Below are 25,342 nucleotides of genomic sequence, written 5' to 3'. Positions count from 1 at the left end.
TGTATTTTTCTTAGCTTCACAGGTTTACCATGGCCAAGGCAACCGTGAAATAAAATATAACCAGGCTGTTAACCTAGTAATGATAAACCTCTCCATACTTAATTAGACTGACCCTTGGAATGTAGACATGGTACATGACTGGAACTGTACTTGAAGTCATTCCAGGAAGTAGAGCTTGTGCTCCCACTGTTCTAGCCCTCAAGGATTATGGTCACTTTCATGCTATGATGAGGCATCATGACAGGACTTTGTGGAGGAGTAACATCTTCCCAGGAAACCAAAAGTGAGCTTAATTAAATGAAGCCTCTTTTCAAAAACATCTCTGCATTGTGTGTGTGTGTGTGTGTGTGTGTGTGTGTGTGTGTGTGTGTGTGTGTGTGTGTGTGTGTACCTGTTAGGCAGGCAGTTTACCCAGCATTCCCAGGTTCTGGAGTTGACTCCTGACTTTGAACTACAAAGGGTTTTTAGGAGGAGAAGTAGGGCCTTACCACCATCAGCAATAACTGTTGATAAACTACCAACAACAGGCAGATAAGCAAGAGTCCTGGGATTGACAGCACAGCTCCTTTCTCCCTCCTGGCAACCAAGTCTGAAGGTCGTGCTTCCAGTCTAACCTTTATAGTGGCAGTAGGTAGGGGTCAAAATTAAACAGACTAAACTTCTTCAGGTTGCAGATAGGTTTGTAGCACCTTACTTTTCAAATAAAGATATAAGTAATAATCAAACTATTTTGCAAATAAAAGGGAAATTTCAATTAGTAAAGGGGAAAAGGGAAATTTCAATTAATAAAAATTAATTACACTTATTACTTAAGATTTATATTTATCATGAAGTCACATTAATGTTAAAAAATTACTTTGCTAAGTGGTACAAGTTTTAATACATTTTTCAGGTTTTCTTACTGTTTACATTTAGTTAATGGGGTCTATTATACTTCGTCAGCAATCAGCTGATCGTACTTCAGAATCATGATTAAGAATGATGTTTTCAAAATATCTTCCAAGTGTTCATCTGTTAGAGTTGATGGTTGCTTGTTTTTATTCAAGTTCATACTGGAGAAGGTTTGTGCACATATGCAGGTACTCCCAGATATACTGAAAACCTGAAAAGGACCATCTCACAGATTTTTAAATTTTCCCTTGTCCAAACTCTTGTAGAAGTCTTGAAGGCTGGTTTCTCTGTGTTTATTTTGATAAACTGTTGAGTACTGAAGTTCAATAACCTCTAGCAGTAAATGTGCGGGGAGTTCCTGTGGATCCACAGAGAAAGGATCTTCAATTAACTTAAACAATGTCTTTTTTGGATAGTCAGTCTCCATAAAACTCCTGGATCAAAAGTTCAATATTGTTTGAGGATTTTTCTCCTAATTTGGCATGCTTATGCAATGGGATATGTTTCATATGCATAGTAAAGTGGGATAGTTCTCCTTGTGACAGTTGAATAGCTTTTGAATAACCTATTTCATTTTGAAAGTCTTTACTACTTATATCATCCATTTTGCAAAGTCACCCCAAAAACTTTAATGTTGGAACCAAAAAGTCTCTACAGCAACTTCTCACATATAAAGAAATACTCAACAGTGTCTGACCTTGGAAAGAGCACCAGACACTTATGTAACTTGGAGAGCAGCTGCCCAGCGAAGAAGGGGAAGAAGCCGCACACAATAGTGTGCATCAGCTGCATTAGCTCACTTTGTCCCTATTCAACATGAGTACGGCCTGGAAACAACAAAAACATAAGATTGTTGCTCCTCTCCTACTAGAGACAGACTGACGATGGTTGGTTGCTGTGGGTCACAGTGCACAGTGGTAACCCACCCATCAAGTTCCATTACAGGCACAATGGTCACTAATGGAAGGTGGGTTAAACAGGGTACTTATTACATCTTTATTTTCTTTACATTCTCTACATTTTTCCCAGGTTGCTGGAAATCCTTTGGCAGGCCGCAGGCTGCTGGTGGTCTGTATGCTATGCAGGTCTGCTTTATAGCCATCATCCTGAGAAGCAACTCCTGTGGAGAAGAGGCCATCTATCCTCATCAAGTGTCAATAAAAGCCGTTCACAGAGGAGGCAAGCCAGCCTAGCTGAAGCAGCAAGGGAAGGATGGGAGTCTATATGTGCCAAGCAAGTCACCCTACCACCACCATTTTGGTCACCATTTCCCCCAAACCCTGATGAAGACAACTCAAGAGCTTGAACCCAAAAGTCTTAAGAATAGCAATGCTTCTAGTACAGTACACTCAGTTATTAACCTGGGAGGCGACTGTTGATGCAGCCGGGTCAGTGGCATAGCCACAGCCACTGTGGACCCAGAAAAGAAAGTTCTTGCCACCAAAATCCTTGACATTGTTAAATAGTTCAGCATCAGCAAGTGAAATGATTTTATCAGTAGAAATGACATTAAAGAAGAAACATTAACATATGTTTTGCAGTTATACCTTCAGAATCATGGAACTTTTCAATCTGACTTGCAGCTGAAATCTTCCATTCATCTTGTCTCCCCCATTAGAATGGGAGTTGAGAATAGATACTCTCTTACTTTTGTATTAGTAAGCACTTAACACAGTGTTTTTGAGAGAGTAAGTGCTTAATAATTTTTCCTCATTCATTTGTTCATTCATTCATTCATTCAGCAGGAAACCACTTCAAGTTTCACTCCTTAGAGCTGCCAAAGGTTGGGCCAGCGTGAGCAGAGTTGTGGCCTGGGGCAAGGGATCATGGTGATAGCTTCCCCTTCTCCTCCTGATTTCATATCATTCAGACATCTTCCCTTACTCTCTCCTCCTTTGCTCTGGTCTCAGATGAAAAGGTGGCCCTTCTTGCCACACATTTTCTCTAGATTCCATCCTCTTCCATCTTCTTCAACAAATTGCCCCAGCATCATCCCCATTCTCTCTACTATTTTCTTATCTCTCCCTCCTTTCTCCAAAGGAAGGTAAATTTTGATGGTCAGAAGCTACCCAGTTAGCTTAGGATTTATTGGCTAGATTCCTTCCTTCCTTCCTTCCTTCCTTCCTCTTTCTTTCTTTCTTTCTTTTTCTTTCTTTCTTTCTTTCTTTCTTTCTTTCTTTCTTTCTTTCTTTCTTTCTTTCTTTCTTTCTTTCTTTCTTCCTTCCTTCCTTCCTTCCTTCCTTCCTTCCTTCCTTCCTTCCTTCCTTCCTTTCTTCCTTTCTTTCTTTCTTTCTTTCTTTCTTTCTTTCTTTCTTTCTTTCTTTCTTTCTTTCTTTCATAAACCCAGTTCACTCTGAAGCTCATAGATTGGACCACAATAGGTTCTTGCCCAAGCTCCACTTCATGCCTGTATTTTGGGTCCTCCTGACTTAGAGTGAATGTCAATAATAACTGTTTCTCTTTGGAACAGCAATCCTGAGGGTCTTCCTCTCCCAGCTTGATTTTTTTTTCTGCTTTTTTCTAATTAAAGGGACCATCCCTTGACTCACTTCTTAAAGAGGCCTATTCATTGAATGAGCATTACCTCACTCTAAGTTAGTACCTGTAAAGGCCTTAGTCTAAAAGGATCAGGATCTACCATTGCATCCTGGGCCATCTCCAGTCATCTTGATAAATATCTGATGGTCATTGGATCCAGATGGGTCAGGAGGAGAAAGTGAGGTTGGTGACCTTGCACAGCCCTCCCTCACTCAAATCAGAGTCAACTGCAAGTCATGTCATCGTTTCTGTGATCTCATGATCCTCTTCAAAAATGAAGGACAAACACAAATGTGCAAATGTCTCCCCATCCTTAAAAAAACAATAAAACAACAACAAAATCATTTGATCCTGCTAACTATGGTCCTATAGCCTTCCTTCCCTTCATGGATAAATTCAAGCAAGCGGCTTAATGCAGCTACTATTTCTCCTCTACTCTCTTCATATATACACTCTCTACCATCTGGCTTCTTGATCTCATTGTTCAACTGAAACTGCCCTTTCCAAAGACCACAATGATCTTTTTTCCCCCATTTAATAATATTTTATTTTTTCCAATTACAATTTTCAACATTCACTTTTATAAGATTTTGAGTTCCAGTTTTTTTTCTCTCTCCCTCCCCTCCTCTCTCCTTAAGACAGTATGCAATCTGTCTTGGCAATATGTACAATCATATTAAACACAATTTCCACATTAGTCATGTTATGAAAGAAGAATCACCACAAAAGTGGAAAGCCACAAGAAAAAAAAGAGAAAATAGTATGCCTTCATCTGCATTCAGATTCCACAGTTCTTTCTCTGCATGTGGATAACATTTTCCATCATAAGTCTTTTGAAATTGTCTTAGATCATTGTACTGCTGAGAAGAGCTAAGTCGTAGCTAATCATTTCACAGTGTTGCCGTTCCTGCGTAAGGTGTTCACCTGGTTCTGCCCACTTCACTCAGCATCAGTTCATGTGAGTGTTCTCAGATTTTTCTGAAATCCACCTGCTCACCATTTCTTATAGAACAATAGCATTCCATGACATTCATGTACCACAACTTGTTCAGCCATTCCCCAACTGATGGGCATCCCCTCGGTTTCCAGTTCTTTGCCACCGCAAAAAGAACTGCTGTACATATTTTTGTACATGTGGGGCCTTTTCCCTTTTTTATGATCTCTTTGAGATGCAGACTCAGTAGGGGTCCAATGATTTCTTAATGGACAAATCTTACTGCTTCTTTCTCAGTCTTCTTCTTGATATCTCTTTGAGTCTGAGCTTGACACCGTTGGTCACCTCCTTCAGGGTATTCTCGTTTTTTGGCTTTATTTTTTGATAGTGGTGTCTTGTGGATCTCCTTCTCTATAATTGCTCTTCCTCTGTCTGTTAGGCTGTATCCTCATTCATATCATGCTCACTAACCATGGGTGTCTCCCAGGACTGTGTCCTAGAATCTCTTTTGTCCATTTCATGCTATATTATAGTCCACTTTATACTATAGTTGGTTATATCATTAGCTCACAAGGTTTCAATTAAGTCTGTGCAGATGGTTCTCAGATCTACATATCCAGTCATATTCCCATATCACCATTCAGCTTTAAGATAATTCTAAATGGATGTCCCTAGGCATATCAAATTCACCTCATCCAAAATAGAACTCTTTTTCTTTTCTCCAAATCATACTCTCTTCCTAACTTTCCTATTACTTTTGAGGGCACTACCATCAGCCCAGTGCCTCAGGATTGCAATTGATGTCACCCTCAATTTCCCACCATCAACTTTAACATCCAATCTGTTGCCAAATCTTGTCTTTTTTTTACCTTCTTTTATGTCTTCTCTCCACTCATACTTTAGTTCAAGCTCTCATCATCTGTTATACTTGTAGTATTGCTATAACCTATTGCAATATTAGATGGCACAGTGGATAGAGAGCTGGGCCAAGAGTCAGGAAGACTCATATTCCTGAGTTCAAATCTGACCTCCATACTTACTAGCTGTGTGACCCTGAGCAAGTCACTTAACCCTGCTTGCCTCAGTTTCCTCATCTGTCACATGGAGAAGGAAATGGCAAACCATTCCAGTATCTTTGCCAAGAAAAGGCCAAATAGGATCATAAAGAGTCAGACATGACTGAAAATGACTGAACAACAACAAAAAATTGCAGTAATGCAAAATTTGATCTCCCAGCCTCAACTCTCTCTTTAATCCAATCCATCCCCTCCTCAGGTGCTAAATATAATGTCAGCTGGTGGTGCAGTAGATAGAATTCTGGGTCTGAAGTCAGGAAGAACTGAGTTTAAATCTGATCTCAGATTCTTACTAGCTGTGTGACCCTGGACAAGCTATTTAACTTCCCTTTGCCTCAGTTTCCTCAGCTGTAAAATGGGGATAATAATAGCACATCGTTTGCAGGGTTCATGTAAGGATTGAATGAGATAATTTTTGTAAAGTACTTGGCACATAGTAAGTGCTATATAAATTATTATTTCCTCTCCTAAATAATTTTCCCGAAACGTATGACCACGTTGCTTCTCCATTTACTAAAATGCCATGGCTCCCTACTGGATCAAATGTAAAGTCCCCTGACATTTTATTTTTTTTTTATTTTATAACCTGACACCTTTCTCCCTTTCCAATTTCCTCCCCTTTACACACTCTGTCATCCACCAACACTGCTGTTTCTCCCACAGGACATTCCATCTCCAGTCTCTCTATTCCTTTGAACTGTCCGAGAAAATACTTACATAATGCTCATGGGTTTATATGTACTTTTTTTCTGGCCTTCATTTCATGTCTGGAAGATACTACCTTTTTATCTCCATCTTCTAATTTCTCTGAATTGCTTTAAGACAACTCAAATCCCACATCTGTCTTCCTGGAGGCCTTCCCCTTTGAGATTACCTTTCCTCTACTCTCTCTCTGTATCTTGTACATACCTAGTTGTTTACATGTTTTCTTCACCTTTAAAATGTGAGCTTGTCAGAACCAGGAGAAGGTTGTACATGGTAACAGCAACACTGTGTGATAACTAACTTTGACAGACTTATCTCTTTTCAGCAACACAGCCAGCATGATGGAAAATTAGCCCACGAAGTGGATTAATTTCTCTCTCTTTTTCCTTTCTTGTGGTTTTTCCCTTTGCTTTTAATTCTTCTTTACAACATGCCTAATGTGGGGAAAAAATGTGAGTTCTTTCAGACCAGGAACTATTTTTGCATTTCTGTTTGTCTCCAGGGCCTCAGCAGAGTGCCTGGAATATAATTGTAATTGTCCTTCATTCTCAAAGAGGTCGATGACATCAAGAAGGTGACATCATGACTTGTAAGTGAATTGGATTTAAGTGAGGGAGGACAGTGCAAAGACACAAGCCTCACTTTTTTCTTCAAAGCTATCTGGGTCCAGTGGCAAGATATAAATCAGTACAACTGGAGATGGCCCCCCTCAGCGTTTAGTAAGTACTTAATGTAAGCTTGTTGATTTGACTTGACTTAACATCCTGAACACAAAGCATGGAATGGACTGAATCTGAATTACTGACCACGCTGATCCAGGAGGAAGAAAATATGCCTGTTTCTCCCCCATCCTTAAAAAAAAACCTCAGTCCTCTATCTCTTCTGCTGTTTGTAGCTAAATTCTTTGAGAAGGTATTCTAGAAGAGGTACTTTCATTTTCTCTCCTCACACTGGCTTCTGACTTTATCATTCCACTGAAATAATGCTCTCCAAAATTACCAATGACTATTTAACTATCAAATCCAATGACCTTTTCTCCTTCCTCGTTCATCTCAGCTTCTCTGCAGCCTTTGACACTATCCATCACCCTCTCCTCCTCAATCCTTGCTTCTCTCTTTGTTTGTGGGACACTGCTCTCTCTCCTGATTCTCCTCCTATCTCTCTGATTACTCCTTTTTCTGGAGCCTCCTTCAGATTATCTCCTTTAATCCTTTAGGTGCCCCACAGGATACTGTCCTGGACCATTTCCTCTTCTCCCTCTATATTACTTCCCTTGGTGATCTCATCTGCTCCTATGGACTTAATTATCATCTTTTGATAATTCTTAGATCTACCTATCTGCCCTATCCTCTGACATCTGGTCTCACATCACCAACTGCCTTTCATACATCTCAGACTAGTGCCCAGCAAATTCTTACATTTAATATGCTCAAAACTGAATTGATCATCTTTCCTCATCTTTCCCTCCAAACTCTCCCCATTAAAACTTCCCTATTACTATAGAAGGCACCACCATTCTCAGTCTCACGTCCTAGCTATCACCCTCAGTTCCTTAGGTCCTGTCATGCCCACTTGCAATCTGGTGAGAAGGTCTGCTGATTTCACCTTTGCACCATCTCAAATATGCACCCTTCTCCCCTCTAATACTACCATCATTCTGGGGCAGGCCCTTATTGCCTCACACTTGGACTGTTTGCAACAACGTGCAGACCTGAAGTTTCTCCCCATTCTAATTCATCTTCCATTAGGGCCACCAAAGTGATTTTCCTAAAACAAAGATTCTGGGATGTTATCCTCTCCCTATGCTCAATAAATCCCAGTGACTCCCTATCTTCTCCAGAATCAAATGCAAAATACTTCATCTGGCATGCAACATCCTTCCTGGCGTACTCCTCTCCTTCCCTTTTGCCCCAACCCCCCTTTCCAATCTTCTTACACCTTACTTCCTGCCAACGATACTGACGTCCTTGCACTTCCATCTACATGACACTTAATTTCTTGGTTTGGGACATTTCTTTGGCATGCCTGGAATTCACTCCCTCCTCGTTTCCTCCTCCTTCTGACTTTCTTGGTTTCTTTCAAATCTCAACCGAAATCCTACCTTCTGCAGGAAGCCTTTCCCAACCCTTCTTAATTCTAATATTCTAATTTCCCTCATTAATTATTTCTTACTTAATCATGTATAGAACTTGCTTGTATATATTTGTTTAATTGTTGTCTTCCCTGTTAAATTGTGAGTTCCTTGAGGGAAATTACTATCTTTTGCTTCTTTTTGTATCTCCAGTGGTTAGCATAGTGGACGACATATAGTAGGCATTTAATAAATATTTATTGAATAACTCTCTCTCCCCTTTTATTTCTCTCTGGGGAAAAAAATTGAATGTGCATATGTCCTATTAACTCTGATTCTCTGATCCATTTGACTCTATTAGATTGTCCAGAGGCACTTAAAGTTTGGAAGTTTTGTTCTTTCCGTAGCCTTTACTTTTTATCTTGTCTTTAAACGTGTGAAAAACTTTGTTGGTTGACAAAAGCTCCAGGTTGTTTGATGACCAATCTTGAATAAAGGCACAAATGGTACAGCTATGCAGATGATAAAATATGAGATTCATAACTAATACACAAGAGGATAAAGTCTGAATCCAAAAATATCTTGACAGGTTCTAGTACTGGGTTGGGACCAAGTCTAATAATGTTATTCAATAGGAATAACTGTAAAGAATCACTCTTGGATAGAAAAAAGAAATTAATTTCAAATTGCAAGATGGAAATGCATGGTTAACCAGTGATTGTTCTGAAAAAAAAGTCTGGGGGTGTCAGAGAATTGGAAGTTGAACCTATTTTTGCATTGTCATATGGCAGCCAAAAAAAGTGAGTGCCATTTTAGGATGGTTTAAAAGAAACATAACTTATAGGAACAGAGAAATGATAGTTCTAACGTCCTTTGCCCTTGTCAGACCTCACCTGGGGTCTTGTGTTCATTTTGGGGTGCTACAGCATAAAAGAGCCATTGATAGACTGGAGAACATCCAGAAGAGGGCAACCAGGATCGTAAGGGGACTTGTTTATGTCATGTGAAGAATGAAGGAAGGAACAGGATGTGTGTAACTAGAGAAGAGAAAATGCTGGGAGATATGATTGTCTTCAAGTGTTTGAAGGCCATCATTTAGAGGTGGGATTAGACTTGTCCTTTGCCCCAAAGGACAAAACAAGGTGTGATGGGTTGAAATTGCAAAGAGGAAAATTTAGGGCTGATATCAAGAAAAACTCAATAGTTAGAGCTGTGCAAAAATGGAATTGACTGTCAAAAGAGGTTGGTGGGTTCTCACTCCTTGGAAATATGAAAGTAGAAACCAAATGACCACTTTATTAGGGATATTCTAATGGAGAGTCCTTTCTTGTATAGGTTGAATTGGATGGCCACTGAGGTCCCTTATAACTTTCAAATTCTATGATTCTGCGATCTATTAAGAAATTCACTGATAACAATAAGGGGAAGATGAGGAATCTCCTTCTTCCAGAGATAAAAGACATTTTGCCCAATAAGGCTGAGTGAGGGCAAGAGTTGCAGATGCAGAAACAAGGCATCTGTTATTTCCCACAAATCTTACAAAACAATACCCAATACGAAGTATAGTATGTTTTCTAGTTTGATTTTTTCCTTCCCATTTGTAAGAAAGAAAAGAAGGAAGAAAGGATAGAAGAAAGAGAGAGAGAAAGAAAAAAGGAAGGAATGAAGGAATGAAGAAAGAATCTCATTATGGGGAAAAGAAAGGCTATAGTTTGAGATCCTTGGAGCTGCTGACTTTCCCCTTGCGTCAAAAGCAAGAGGAAAAAGAGGAGGCATATGAATACCTATAGGAGTCTATCTGGAAGACATTAACTGCATATGAATGGTTATCATATCAATGTTATCATAGCAGCCTAACAGCTACCATTGTCTATACCCCCTAACTCTCTCTACTTGGTAGTTAGATTTGTATAATTTCAAATCAAATTAGTTTCCAGACTTGCTACACTACAAGTGTTGCTCATTTAAGAAACTTTAATATCTTGACAGTAAAGTACAAATTTCAGTTCAGTTCATCAAACATGAGTAATGTGACCCCAGATATTTTTTCTAGATGAGATTAGAAAGAGCTCAGAAACACATGTTATAGACAAATGGTACAGAGCAAACCTGATTAATGACCTTATCCCTTCTCTCTTGCAGGTATATATATCATTCCATGTGGTGGAGGATCACTAGGACCCACATCCTTAGAGACAGACATATGTAGATCTTTGGGCCATGTATATTGGCACACCCTGGGTAAGCATTACAAATGATCTTTCCTCTGAGAGGTATGTGGTTTCGAAAAAAGGATTAAGTACTTGGGGTTGATTTGTCAAGGTTTCTAGGCCAACAGGCCAACCTTATCTTACAATCTGTAGAGTCCATAAGGATCTCAAACAGGTTGTCTGGGTTCATGTCTACAAGAAAGTAGTTTAACTCTGCTTAAAAGTTGCTTTTTTAAAGATGAATATGATTGAGCTCCCATAACATGATATGGGTGCATGCTCCCTAGAAAGGCTCCTTTAAGCCCATTCAACCTCAATTACAAAAGAAACATTAATGAAATATTTTTAAACTGCACAGAAGAGAGCATAAAGAATTCAGAAAGGGACATACACAAGAAGGCAATGTTGGTACCACTACATTAAATTGAATATATATATATATATATATATATATATATATATATATATATATATATATATATATATATATATATATATATATAGAAGCCATATATAATGTTCATGGTTTTATATGTACTCCTTTTCTGAGCATGCTTATAGGCAGTAGGGAAAGAACTTTAATTTTAAGAAGAAATAAAGAGATTGAAGATTAAAGGAAATAAGTGGGGGCTATCTGTTAGAGAATAAGGGACGGGATGGAATTAAAGTCCTGTGTAGAGAGGCTGTTCTTGGAGAATAGAAGGGCTACCTATTCATCAGAGACTATAGGAGTATTGTAGGAGATTATGACAAGGAGTTGTGAGATAAGAAGAGGGAGGTGAGAGAGCACACAGTGAATGGCTTCTATTTTTGATTTACTGTTTTGTTGATTGTCTAGACTTAAGAAATTGTTAATAATGCAGATTAAACTTCAAAAATGTGTGTATGTACATTTTTTCCTGGAAAGTTCTTAAACATTTACCTGTGCACTCTTGTATTACTCTAGAAATATTGCTTGAGCAGGAGTGTAGTAGAAGGCTCAGGGATTTAAATCATCACCAGTCTAGTGACTGTAGGATAACAATAATAACTGGTATTTAAATAGTGCTTTAAGGTTTGCAAAGTGTTTTATGTCCATTATCTTGTTTGAGACTCACAACACCCCAGTGTGGAAGGTTTCAAGAGAAAAGAGAAGGTCTGGAACAACCAAGAGTGAATGTGATGGAGAATTAGTTGGGAGAATAGGAGGATTGCTGTATGGCAGTAAGAGCCCAATTGATACTATATAAAATACCTTTAAAATGGACCCAGGCAGCTCAGTTGCATGATTTCCTCCATCTCTGTTTAGCAACATATGAGTAGGAGAGGAAGAGGTAGAATGTGGGAGTATCTAAAGTATGGGTTTTGGTGAGGCATAACATATAATAGGATGAGGGAGTAAGGGATTTGTTTTACTATCAGTTTGGATAAATGAATTTCTCTGAAGAGAGAGAGAGAGAAAGAGGCAGGCAAAGAGATGTAGAGGAAGAACAGTGTGGAGTCAAGCTGATTCTCTAAGGGGGTAGAGATTAGGAAGGGAAGAAAGTTTAGCCAGAGTACAGTTAATTACCTGGGAAAGTTCTTACTGAGAGGTAGGGGAGTGTAGGATGATAAATATTTTCAAGAGGATTAAGGCATAGGGAGAGATGGAATGATAGGAAATTTTGATTAGCTAAAGGAATTTCAGAGCTTTTGATTCTGGAAGTAGAACTCTCTTGGGGGATGACATGATCAGGAATATAACCATTCCTGTGTGTAGCTCAGGTGAAGAGGACTAGTTGGTCATGAGATTTCAGAGGAACTGGGAATTTGGAGTATTTGAGAGTATATCAACAAGTATGTTGAATTGTCTTAGAATGAGAGTCAGAGTTAGGGGGAAAAGGAGACTGTAAACCAAGTACTTAACTCATGGAAAAAGTAGAGAGAATTTCCTGCAGGTCGAGTAGATAAACAGCCAACATAACCTGGATTGGGTGACTTGGTTTTTCTCTCTAAATGCCCACGATCTCCTAGCTAAATCACCCTACCCAGGCCTGCCCTCCTGGACAATGTCTTAAACTCCAAAATGATGCCTTCTTCTTTGATAATCAACCCTCTAATTTCCTAAAGACAGTCACAGTTTGAAGGGTTAAACCAGTCAGCTCGTGGAACAATGCACTGCTGTATCCTAGTTAGAGACTCACTGATGTGTATTTTGACATTGTGTTCATCTAAAAGAGAACGTTTTCCACTCCCCCTCCTTACTAAACGGATGGGGAAACTGCTGAGATTATGTGATTTACATAAAATCACATAGGTAATGGGCCCTAGAGTTAGAATTTTAGCTTGGGCTCTGTGTCTCCAGAGTCAATTCTCTTTCCACTGTACCAGGCTACCTCTTAAAGAAAGGGGCTTATAGTACTGAAGGACAGAGATTTGGAGTGGAGGAGAGTCTAGCCATATCAGGAGTGATGGCCTGGGAAAGTACTGAGAGGTGGAGGAATTATAGGTCACTAAAGGATGATGAATAGGTTTAGGAGGATTAAGACATAGGGAGAGATGGAATGATAAGAGACTGTGATCAGATAAAGAAATTTCAGAATTCTTAATCATGGAAGAATCCCAACCAGTCTCCTGTCCAAGTACTAACAAGGCCTGACCCTGCTTATCTTCCAAGATCAGACGGGATTAGTAGGGATGTTCTGGACAGTAGAACAATAGACTTATGAACAGGCCATAATATTCTTTCCTAAACTCACTGCCACCTTGTGGATATTTTTAGCTTTGGCATCCTCTTCTCTATGCCTTTACCAAATCTGAATCTTCTTAAGTTTTGCTTCATTTCAATTTTTTTCGTTTTCTTTTTTTCTTTTCCATCTCAAGTTTTAAGTTAGGGTTTTAATTTATAAGGGGAGAGTAAATTTTATACATATGGGTATGTATATATGTGTATAATGTGTTCATAGATAGATACACACAGAATATGTAGATATATAAGTATAGCAAGTCTGGGGACTCTTCCTTCCTTTTCCACGTCCTCCTTCTTATGTATAGCTAATAAAATACAAGCATGGGTTTGTATAATCTCATCAATTTTCTGTGGAAAATACCTTTTGGATTTAGTATTGATAATCTGGGGAAGATCAGAGAATTTGTCAGGTCTTGAACAAGAGAATAATATTTACTAAGGAGTGTGTGTGTGTGTGTGTGTGTGTGTGTGTGTGTGTGTGTGTGTAGGAGAATGGGGGAAAATGGGAAAATGAGGGAGGCTTCCCATATGTCTGATGAAGAAAGGACATTGACATGTATTTAGTTATCACATCTGAACCTGACATTGGTGCCTGGAATTCTCTTGGGGATAGATAGCAGCAGGATTCCTGTTCTCCAGACAAATTTTTGTGATGCTAAATGTAGCAGGGATGGTAGCAAAGGGGAATCACCCACAGGTGGGGAGATTCCTAGTGTGAAGCAGTGATGTGGGGAGAAGCATGCTGCCTTCCAGATTAGAGGTATTCTCCTCTGTAGAGGACTAAAGACGCAGAGTCCAGTGATAGAATGATAGATTAGGTGTGACACCAACTGCTAGGAGCTGCAGAACCCTAGCTTCAGTGGACCACTGTGGGAGAAGCTGGAGGATGGTATGCTGAGACATGATACTTGCTGCCCATCTGCCAGGAGATGAGCCATTGAGAGGTCCCCTTCTGAGAAATGCATTGAACTGGAAGACCAGCCACAGTGAGGAATGAGACCAGACCAGGCTGACTGGATACCATTAAAGGGAGTTTCACAGAGCTGAAAGAACCTTCTGGGAGCCTTGTCTTCTCATGACCTTAAGTGACCGAGACACTATAGACCTCAGGAGGAGGTTTCCTGGCACACTGAGAGTTTAACTCAGTCAATCAATAAAATGTTTATTAAGTGCCTACTATGTGCCAGGCACTGTTGAGTGCTAGGGCTACAAAAAGAGGCAAAAGAGTCCTCAAGAAGCTTATAATCTAATGGGGAAGAAGGCATGAAAACAAATAAATACTAGTATTTACATATAGACTAAAACATATGTAAAATAAATGGGAAATAATTAACAGAGGGCTAGCAAGCACTAGAATTAAGGGGGGTTAAGAAAGATTTCTATTGATTTGCTGAGGGTCACACAGCCAGTGCATGTCAGAGGCAGGGTTTGAACCCAGGTCTTCTTTATGGTGAAGACAAGCCTTCTATCCACTTTACCATGATGCCCCCCAGAGCCTGACTCTTGTATGTCTGTGCCCTTGTGGACTTTTCTCTATCCTAGAATTCCATAAAAGCATTTCCCTCCTCCTATGATCCTACATGTTGGACTCGACTCCCCAAAGATTCTTGTTTCTAGGATTTAGAACTTTGGTAGGTGTCTATAACCTGTATCCTTCCACCTTGGCCTAGTTCTGATGATCCTTCCATACAAACATGCAACCAACCCTTAGCATTTACTACATCAATGTTTCTTCCTCTTAATTATAGTGTCTTTCCTATCTGTCTTTCCCTTTCTTTGTATTTACAGGGCTTAGCACATTGCCTAACACATAGTAAGCATTTAATAAGTGCTCATTGACTCTACCCAAGGGGCATCATAGAAACTGAAGCACATCACTCAAGTTATTGTAGCTCGGTATTAGAAACAATACCAAATTTCACAAGATGATCTTCATTTTTCACATGTTGGTTGAGTCACTTTTTCCTTGCCCATGAACAAATTGTTTCAATTACTCTTGGCTCCATTGACTTTCAGTTGGCAGCGCCTCCTGATTAGTTAGCTGGAACCCTGGGGGTCTCCATTGTGTACTCATTCATTCACACAATAGGCATCAAGGCCTATGTGGTGAAGATTTAACCTGCTGTCAGGCTTTCTATAAAATGGTGAAAGTGGTCGGTACTTGGCATATGCAGATGCAGGCATATTTGTCAGCGTAGGCCAAGGATAGGAAAGCACATTGCAAAATGCTTCTGGAATAAAAACAAATGTTGAGATGGAATATTTTTAAGCCACGTAAAAATCAACTAAAATTTTAGGAAACAAGAGGTTCAGCAAAAAAAAATCTATAAATGAAATAAAAAAGAACTACATAAAAACAAAACATGAATAACACTTCAACAGTGAGTTCATCTCAAGCATTTCATGAATTTCACATGACTCACCCACTTTTCCTCTATATTTTCATGATTACCATATCAGCAGGAATAATGCTTTGTTGTTCCACTGCCAAATATACATATCAACACAGCCATGACATTCCTGAATGCAAAATATTATAGTGCTCATCCTTGTTTGTTGTTCCTATAATAAGATTAATTTTTGTTCCCTTACCCACCTCACATAATCTCATGCCACCCCCCTGTATCCTTTCAATCAGTGGCTTGTTTTTCCTGTGAATACTGTTGTTTTCCTCCTTTCTTTTTCCTAGTTTTCATTATGACTTAAATTATTCGCAAATCCACAGTAATCGTTAGTAATTCCAAAAACGTCTCCAAACTACAGATGTGGACTCTTCTTTGATAAATGAATGCTATAAGGTCCTTAGATTATAGTTCCTGGGAAGGGGCACCAAAAAAAGGTTCAAATATAAGTCTCATCCCCTTGAAAAAGGGGATGAAAAAGAAAAGAAATCAATGTAGCAAATTGAAAACTTCCCTTTGTGATGGATAATTAATAATAGCTGAGGAAATGATCCAAGTTATATAATTTACTATGGGTCAACGGACTCCCCAGCAGGTCTAAAAACTCCCAAACACAGAGTGAGACAGATTTTCATGTATTGAAAAACAATGAATCAAATGAGACTGATTAATTAAAAGAAAACAATTAGCCAGGATACAAAATTAGGTAATCTGACTTTTAATTGGAGAAAAGATTAGGGATTTTCCAAGTTGGAAATCAGAAAAAGAGGTATCCTACTCCCCTTAAGTGACTGTATTCAATCACATGGAAACAATAATTGATTGAACTGATTCAATTAAAAGATTGAATAACTGATGGGTATGGTGCCAGTTTTCAGATATGACATAAGGGTTGCTTGAGTTGTATAATTAGGAGAAAACTCCTTGCATCAATCTTCAGATCTGTCTGTGTTTCTGGTCGGCATAACCTAGATTCTTGGTTGAGGGTCTCTAAGTAGCACGTAGAGGTGGTCCAACTTCCTAACCATGCAGGGTTAGGTTCAAACAATGCAATAAAGTTTTCTTAATTGAATATAGTTTTCTCACAAGACAGAAATTAGACTAGATTAATAATTGAATAGAAAAGGGATGGAACTGGATCCAGAACTGAGTCACAAGATGGAATCAGTGTTGTTCACTCAATTCTCACACCTTTCATCCTTTTTGATAGACATTGTTTTAAATGACTACTTCTCTTGAACTATACGTGAAATGATCTGAAACAGAGTTGTCCATGTAAACAAATATCTAAATCAGTTTTAGTAGAAACTTGGAAAGAATTTGATATATATTTTTTAAGTGTATATTTTTAAAATGACTCATATGCATAAGACTTAATGGGAAGCAATCTGTGAACCCAACAAACCATTTTAACAAGAACCCTTTCCCTTTAATGTTTCCCAGTGAGAACTTGTACAGCAAAATGGAGAACATGAAACATCTTGGCAGTAGTTCAGCACCTTTGCTCTCTTAGCTTAGAGATATGGGGAGCAGGATAACATGGCGTAAGTGGAGCAATGGTATGATCGATGAAGGATGTGAGTGGGCCATGCTGCCATGGAGATCCTCATAGGAGTTTCCCAAATACTACTGGAGACTTAGTATATGGATGGCAAACAATGTCTCTACGTGTGGTACCTGGGTGTGCTTCTATATGTTTTCTATATCTATGAAATATGTATACATATGTATGTGTGTATGTATAATATATATAAATCTACATATTCATTATATATAATGGGAAGTACTAAATATGGTAAACATTAAATAGTATTACCGCAGTTGAGATTGTTTACACTCCAACAGCCAAGAAATGATTAGTTACTGGTGTGAAGGGCATTTCTAAATCAGTTATCTGCGGTCAGATCATCAACATTTTAGGGCAAAGATCAAAAGTAACACCAAATTAGGAGAAATAACAAATGTGGGAAGGGAATGATATACAACTTGGGAAACAATAACCTATTAAGCAAATTGTTGATGCTGAAAAATGGAAAATGGACAACAGAGCAGACACTGACAGAATATCACAGTTCCCTAAGAAGATTTAACTGATATAAATCAGTTGCCAAAATGAAGAGACAAAAAGAGGAAGGAAAGCACCTCCAGCAGCAACTCTTGGATCTTCTTGCCAAGTGGAGAGACATGATCACCAAAGACATTACTAGTTTAGAAGAAAGAATTCCTTTGTAAAATTCTTGTTGAAAAGAATAATGAAAAGTTGATTTTAAGCATAAAATAACAAAAAGCAGTGGAGGGAAAAACAAAATTATGTGTATGTGAGAATAAAAAAAGTTCTGTCAAGATTTCTGTAATAAACTCTTTTTCTCCATCAATAATAGTGAAGTCACCATGTTCAGACTCTATTATCACATTTCCCCAATGGACTATGTTAGGAAGGAGAGTGTCACTAAAGAAAACAGAGATGACAAAAATGGATGAACAAAAAAAAGTACCCACAGGTGCTCCAAGCTGAATGTGTGACATTTTAGGGGTGGGGAGGGTGTTGAGAGATTGATTCTCAAGATCTCTGGAAAAGGAGAGGATATCAAATGCTTGGAAAAACTCATAGACATTGTCACTAAAAAATGTGATTGAAAAACATCAAGTACATGTCTACTTTTCCATCTCTATAAAATATTTGAATAATCTACACACAAAGGTGTTTTTTGTTGAAGGTATGAGGCCCCAAAGGGCCTGGATTTGAATTGTGGGTCTACCAAGATGAGAACCACAGTGTGGGAGCAAAAAGGAATTTTATTAAAGGTGGTAAAGATCAAATAGAAAGGATGGGGGTGAGAGATCATATTTCCAGCAATAGCAGGAAGCTCTAGCAAACACACTGAATGGGATATATGGGAACCTTGTGGTGTTAGATTTGTTCAGGACAGAGACTTCAAAGAGCCTACTAGAGCAGCCTCTCTTATTTAGATCTCCCCTGAGATATGCACTCTAGAGAGTCAGGTCCATCTATTAGGCAGTTATCACAAATAAAGGAGTTCTGGTTTTAGACCTGGCAGAGCAGATGTTGCTAAATGTTCTACTGGCAGGTTTCAGGAATGGTCATTATTACTCTGTGTGTGTGTGTGTGTGTGTGTGTGTGTGTGTGTGTGTGTGTGTGTGAGAGAGAGAGAGAGAGAGAGAGAGAGAGAGAGAGAGAGAGAGAGAGAGAGAGAGAGAGAGAGAGAGGAGACCCTTTGTTCACTATCGTGCTGTATAGTTTTCTTCAGATTTTTCCTCTTAGAGAAGGGAACCAGAAGGCTTAACAAATAACATACCATAGCAGATCACATCTTTATAGTCATAATCGATTAAAAGGTATAGAGAATACAAGATCCTCTTGTTCTTATTGTTAATCGACTTTTTTTAAAGTGTTCAGGTTGGAAGAGCAAAATGTTGCTTTGAGGGTCATTCCTCCAACAAAGTGTCTTCCATGCATATGTAAACCTCATAAGATTTCTTGAAGAACGTATGCATGGAAGAAATAAAGTAGATGCTTATTGCTTAGAGAATGTTTTTTATTTTTCTTTTTTTTTTTCCATTGGGTGAGAGGAAGTGAGAGGGAAAGAAAATTTAAGAAAAAAGGAAAAAAAAATCAATCCTACCTAAAAAATTATGGGGTCCAGGTATGCCTGTTCAGGTTTTGGGGAATTCTGTGACTAGGTAAAACCCAGATGACTTTGGATCAAGTCCAAAATAAGCTACTGACATCCTTTCCCACAATCTAAAATGGAAGCCTAGAGGTTTATTGGATTCTTTTATTTTGGAGAACCCATATTTCCCACCAGATATCCTGATGGCCCTCATTTATTGAATCACCCATAAGACTGCTTCCTTTGAGTGGGGTCCATAATAGGCTATAATCATGGAAGATCTAAAGTAGATTGACCAGCAGTCTCTTCCTTTGGGCCCTTATGATCTGTAGGGCCTATATTTTTAGAAGTTTCTGTTCATAAAGACCAGGAGGAGTGGAAGTTTTGGTAGGTACCTAGAGAGGGCAAAAACAAATGATTGTTAGATTTCCAGAGCTGAACACACCCTTATGTGGCCACCTAATCTATCACTTTTGAAAAGCAATTACTTACCTATTACTGGGCTCAGGGTTAAACAAATCACTTATACAACCTGTTTCCTATTTTGAATTGGATGACCCAAGATGACCTGTCTAACATGATATACAGGGCACTGGAAATTGTAAATTAAAAAGTCATGCTCATCCATGACTAACACAAACAAATTTTGACTCTGCCAGGGATCCAGATGATTCTAGATATAGTATGGAATAAGCTTCCAGGACAGGCTCTAATACTCTGTCTCTTCTGTGAGCCTAGTGCTTTCTTCCCTTATAAGGACCTGGTTCAGGGGTCTGCTGGTAAATGCTTAGCAACCAGATCTTTGAAAAAAAAAAATATGTGTGCATGACATACTTTAAAGTTTAATTGACCTTATTAACATTTTCTCCATTACTTCTTATGTCTGAGTAATCAACAAATAAATCAATGCCTGAATTGTAGCAATTGCTAATTTCTGAAGCGTAGATGCTCACACTGAAAAATTTTAAACTAACTCTCTGGAGCCTGTTTGAACTGATTCCAGCACACCCCTGATCTGGCTCCTGTTTTGCTGGCTTACCAATGGCTCTGTCTAATATGAGAGGAATATACCTACACTGATTGATGTGTAGTGGCCATGGATCTGGCTGAATGATTTGGGGCCTGGAGAGACTAGACCAATAAAGGTTCAGATCAGGACCAATGAAGTAATTTTCCATTGCCTCCTATCACAGACATTTCCTTGTGGGGAATGTTTCCATGCATGAAAGATAATAGATGTCCCCTCTTGAATAAACAACCAGTTTAAAGCCTTCAGGAAAACAACAGAGATTGGACAGCGGATCCTCTGCCAATCTGAACATGGGGCTATGATGTTATGTTGTGCTGGACATAGAACCATATGGTAACCTTAACTAAGGACAAAGCAGTTAATCTTTCCCAGTTGGAATCCTTATGCCAATGGGAGTACTCATTTGACCATGTAGCCCTTGACCTGACCCAGCTGACAAAATGGCCCTTTTATCCCATATTAAGGCAAGAGGTTTGCTCCCTTCTAATCAACAACTTTATTAACATGACCTAATTGCCAAGGTTAGATGTTCTACCTCTCAGAAGCCATGTGTGTGATCAATCAATGCCACAGTAGAAAGGGCCAGTACACTATGGCTCAGTGTTTTTTTTCAGATGCAGTCTCCATAAAGACCTACTCAATAATGGTTCACTGCTTTTGGATGTAATTCTAGCTGCTCTTCTCCAGCCTTTCATTATTTCTTTCCCAGCAGAGTGTCACTTAGGCTTCCAGGTTCTTACCACCTCAGAAGGCTCCATATACCCTGAAGAAACAGCTCAGGTTCCCCTTTAATTGACAGGCCTCCTTTTCTTTGGATTGGTGCATTCAACTTCTTCCTAGATAGGGCTTGATAGATAGGGAACCAAAGGGTGATATAGTGGGGAGGTGAAACTTTTGCTACATAACTATGAATGTGTATTTTCTTGGAAGAGAGGGATACCTTAACTGACTATTGCATTCCTGGAGGAAGGCAAAAATCGTAATCAAAACCCTGCAAAAGAAGTGGGGAAGCCCCTCAGTAGAGGTCTCTACTAAGACAGACATTTGGGGGGCAGAGCCAAGATGGCGGAGTAGAAAGACGCACATACACATAGCTCCGAACCCACAACCCACAGAACGGCTAGAGGGGACCAACTCATGATGAATTCTGCACCCAGAGGCCACAGAATATTGGAGCGAGGGAGATTTCTGTTCCGGAGAGACCTGCAAACCTCTCGCGGGGGGTCCTTCACGCTGTGGACTGGGCGCCGGGACTGGGAGCAGAGGGCAGCCCTGCAGCGGCTGCGACACCGTGAGGAAAAGATCTGAGCGGGCTACGGGGACGGGATCTCCAGCAGCCACGCGGGTCCCCCCACCCACAGAGGGACCTGTAAACCTTTCGCAAAAGGTCCGTCACACTGCAGACGCGGAGCCCAGCCCAGACCTGCGGCGGCCGCGGCTCCGAGAGGTACAGATCCGAGTAGGCTTCAGGGACGGGATCTCCAGCGGCGGCACAAGCCTCTCCACAGGCGACGGGGGTCAGTGAGAGAGTCTCTTTGGCGGGTCGAGAGGGGAGTGGGGTGCCCCCATGGCTCGGCCCCCCCCCCCCCCCCCCGGGAGGTAGAAGCTGAGAGGCGGCTGCAGACAGGGGCTCCCCAAGCGGGCGGGAGCCTGGATCCATTGTGGAAGGTCTGTACATAAACCCCCTGAGGGAACTGAGCCTGAGAGGCGGCCCTGCCCCTGACCACCTGAACTTAATTCTCACACTGAATAGCAGCCCTGCCCCCGCCAAAAGCCCTAAGGCGGGAAGCAGCATTTGAATCTCAGTCCCCAAACGCTGGCTGGGAGGACCAGGAGGCGAGGTGGGTGTGAGGAGAATATCCAGAGGTCAAGTCACTGGCTGGGGAGAATGCCTAGAAAAGGGAAAAGAAATAAAACTATTGAAGGCTACTTTCTGGGAGAACAGACATTTCCTCCCTTCCTTTCTGATGAGAAAGAACAATGCTTACCATCAGGCAAAGACACAGAAATCAAGGATTCTGTGTCCCAGCCCACCCAATGGGCTCAGGCCATGGAAGAGCTCAAAAAGAATTTTGAAAATCAAGTTAGAGAGGTGGAGGAAAAACTGGGAAGAGAAATGAGAGGGATGAAAGAGAAGCATGAAAAGCAGATCAGCTCCCTGCTAAAGGAGAACCAAAAAAATGTTGAAGAAATTAACACCTTGAAAACTAGCCTAACTCAATTGGCAAAAGAGGTTCAAAAAGCCAATGAGGAGAAGAATGCTTTCAAAAGCAGAATTAGCCAAATGGAAAAGGAGATTCAAAAGCTCACTGAAGAAAATAGTTCTTTCAAAACTAGAATGGCACAGATGGATGCTAAGGACTTTATGAGAAAGACAGATATCACAGAACATAGCGAGAAGATTGGAAAAATGGAAGATAATGTGAAATATCTTATTGGAAAAACAACTGACCTGGAAAATAGATTCAGGAGAGACAATGTAAAAATTCTGGGACTACCTGAAAACCATGATCAAAAGAAGAGCCTAGACATCATCTTCCATGAAATTATCAAGGAAAACTGCCCTGAGATTCTAGAACCAGAGGGCAAAATAAATATTCAAGGAATCCACAGAACACCGCATGAAAGAGATCCAAAAAGAGAAACTCCTAGGAACATTGTGGCCAAATTCCAGAATTCCCAGGTGAAAGAGAAAATATTGCAAGCAGCTAGAAAGAAACAATTCAAGTATTGTGGAAATACAATCAGGATAACACAAGATCTAGCACTCTCAACATTAAGGGATCGAAGGGAATGGAATAGGATATTCCAGAAGTCAAAGGAACTAGGACTAAAACCAAGAATCACCTACCCAGCAAAACTGAGTATAATACTTCAGGAGAAAAAATGGTCTTTCAATGAAATGGAGGATTTTCAGGTTTTCTTGATGAAAAGACCAGAGCTGAAAAGAAAATTTGACTTTCAAACACAAGAATGAAGAGGACCATGAAAAGGTGAACAGCAAAGAGAAGTCATAAGGGACTTACTAAAGTTGAACTGTTTACATTCCTACATGGAAAGACAATATTTGTAACTCTTGAAACATTTCAGTATCTGGGTACTGGGTGGGAGTACACACACACACACATGCACACACACACACATACATAGAGACAGAGTGCACAGAGTGAATTGAAGAGGATGGGATCATATCTTAAAAAAAAAATGAAATCAAGCAGTGAGAGAGAAATATTGGGAGGAGAAAGGGTGAAATTGAATGGGGCAAATTATCTCTCATAAAAGAGGCAAGCAAAAGACTTATTAGTGGAGGCATAAAGAGGGGAGGCGAGAGAAAAACATGAGGTCTACTCTCATCACATTCCACTAAAGGAAAGAATAAAATGCACACTCATTTTGATAGGAAAACCTATCTCACAATACAGGAGAGTGGGGGACAAGGGCACAAGCAGGGTGGGGGGGAGGATGGAGGGGAGGGCATGGGGAGGAGAATGCAATCCAAGGTCGACACTCATGGGGAGGGAAAGGATCATAAGAGAATAGAAGTAATGGGGGACAGGATAGGATGGAGGGAAATATAGTTAGTCCTATACAACACAACTAGTATGGAAATCATTTGCAAAACTACACAGATTTGGCCTATATTGAATTGCTTGTCCTCCAAAGGGAAGGGGTGGAGAGGGAGGGAGCTAAAGAAGTTGGAACTCAAAGTGTTAGGATCAACTGTAATGTTCTTACCACTAGGAAATAAGAAATACAGGTTAAGGGGTAAAGAAAGCTATCTGGCCCTACAGGTCAAAAGAGAAGATGGAGACAAGGGCAGAGAGGGAGGATAGAAGAGAGAGCAGATTGGTCACAGGGGCAATTAGAATGCTTGGGTTTGGGGGGGGGGGAGGGGATAAAAGGGGAGAAAATTTGTAACCCAAAATTTTGTGAAAATAAATGTTAAAAGTTAAATTAAAAAAAAAAGACAGACATTTGGTATCAACAATAGGGCTTTCAGGGAGGAGGATATCTAGGCTTGTGGGTTGGAAAATACTGGGGGGAGGGGGGGGGTTGGTAGTACAAGGTGAATCTTGGTATCAGTTCTGTAACCAAAGTAGACTACGTGCAAGAGGGTACCAGAATGCTGTCCTTTCTAAGGTGAAAAGTGATTTCTAGGATTTCTGGTGTTTACTGTCTCCCACAGTCACTCCTTTAGGGGCCATTACATTTTTTGTCTGTTGGGTTTGGTTTTACTCTTTTCAGTGAAGGGGTTTTTTTCCTCTTCTTTTTCCTCCAGTACTATCTATGTCTCCAGTACATGTTCTTCATATCCTCAAGGATAAGGTTGTCCATAATGGTCCTAAAGCCATTTAGATGGTGGAAGGTTCTCTAGAACAGCAGTGTCAAACTTACAGCCTGTGGACCACAAGTGACCTGCAAAACTCCTGAGTACAACATGAAGCAGATTAAAATGTAATGGAGAAATGTTTAATAAAAAGAAATAAAAAGACAACACAACATAGATAATGTTAATTTGTGGTTTTCTAAGCCATCATGTTGCTTGCAGCAATATATTTTTATTTGAGTTTGACAACACTGCTTTAGACAGGCTTCTTAAACTGTGCATTGAGATCCCATGTGGGGTCATGAAAAATTTGGCAATAGTAAAAGGTTTCTGAACATGTAATTAGCTAAAATTAATTCAAAATCATCCAGGTTATAAATCTGAAGTGCTTCTGGTAGGGCTTGCTGGTCTACAACTTCACTGCAGCCTGGATTCTGAACACAAAGCGTGTTCACTTTCCATTGCGCATGCTGTCAGGCCAATGAAAGCTGCCTAACATGAAAGGGATCACAAGTAGAAAAATTTTAAGAAGCCATACTCTAGATCTTTAGAGTCTTGCCACCAAGGAGTGGAATGTGACAGGCCAGCGTTCTCTTCCCTTAGCCCTCCCATTTAGTTTAGCCTAGTCTGGGAGCTAGGTGCTACTTTAATCTCCATTTTACAGTCGAGGTGTCTGAGGTAAACAGAGACAAAGGTAATTTTCCAAAGCAGAATGTGAATCCAGGTCTTCAGACTGCTAAGTCCAGCGCCCGGTCCACTGCACCGCCTAGCTGCAGACTTGGGTCCGCTTCTGATCTCTGACCCAGACTCGTTTGCATA

At 40.0% G+C, this 25,342-nt stretch overlaps 1 long non-coding RNA gene across 1 annotated transcript in view; it reads left to right on the top strand.

Moving 5' to 3' along the window:
- The window catches only part of LOC140533757 (uncharacterized), a 34,384-nt gene extending 30,600 nt beyond the window's left edge, over positions 1 to 3,784 (top strand). The window contains exon 3 of the long non-coding RNA XR_011977045.1: positions 1,921 to 3,784. This is a non-coding gene — a long non-coding RNA (uncharacterized lncRNA). The remainder of the gene's footprint in view (positions 1 to 1,920) is intronic.
- Positions 3,785 to 25,342: the final 21,558 nt, after the last annotated feature.

The sequence above is a fragment of the Notamacropus eugenii genome, chromosome 3 (assembly GCF_028372415.1).
Source record: "Notamacropus eugenii isolate mMacEug1 chromosome 3, mMacEug1.pri_v2, whole genome shotgun sequence".
Taxonomy (NCBI): Eukaryota; Metazoa; Chordata; class Mammalia; order Diprotodontia; family Macropodidae; genus Notamacropus; species Notamacropus eugenii.
This window is presented reverse-complemented; position numbering and strand designations above follow the sequence as displayed.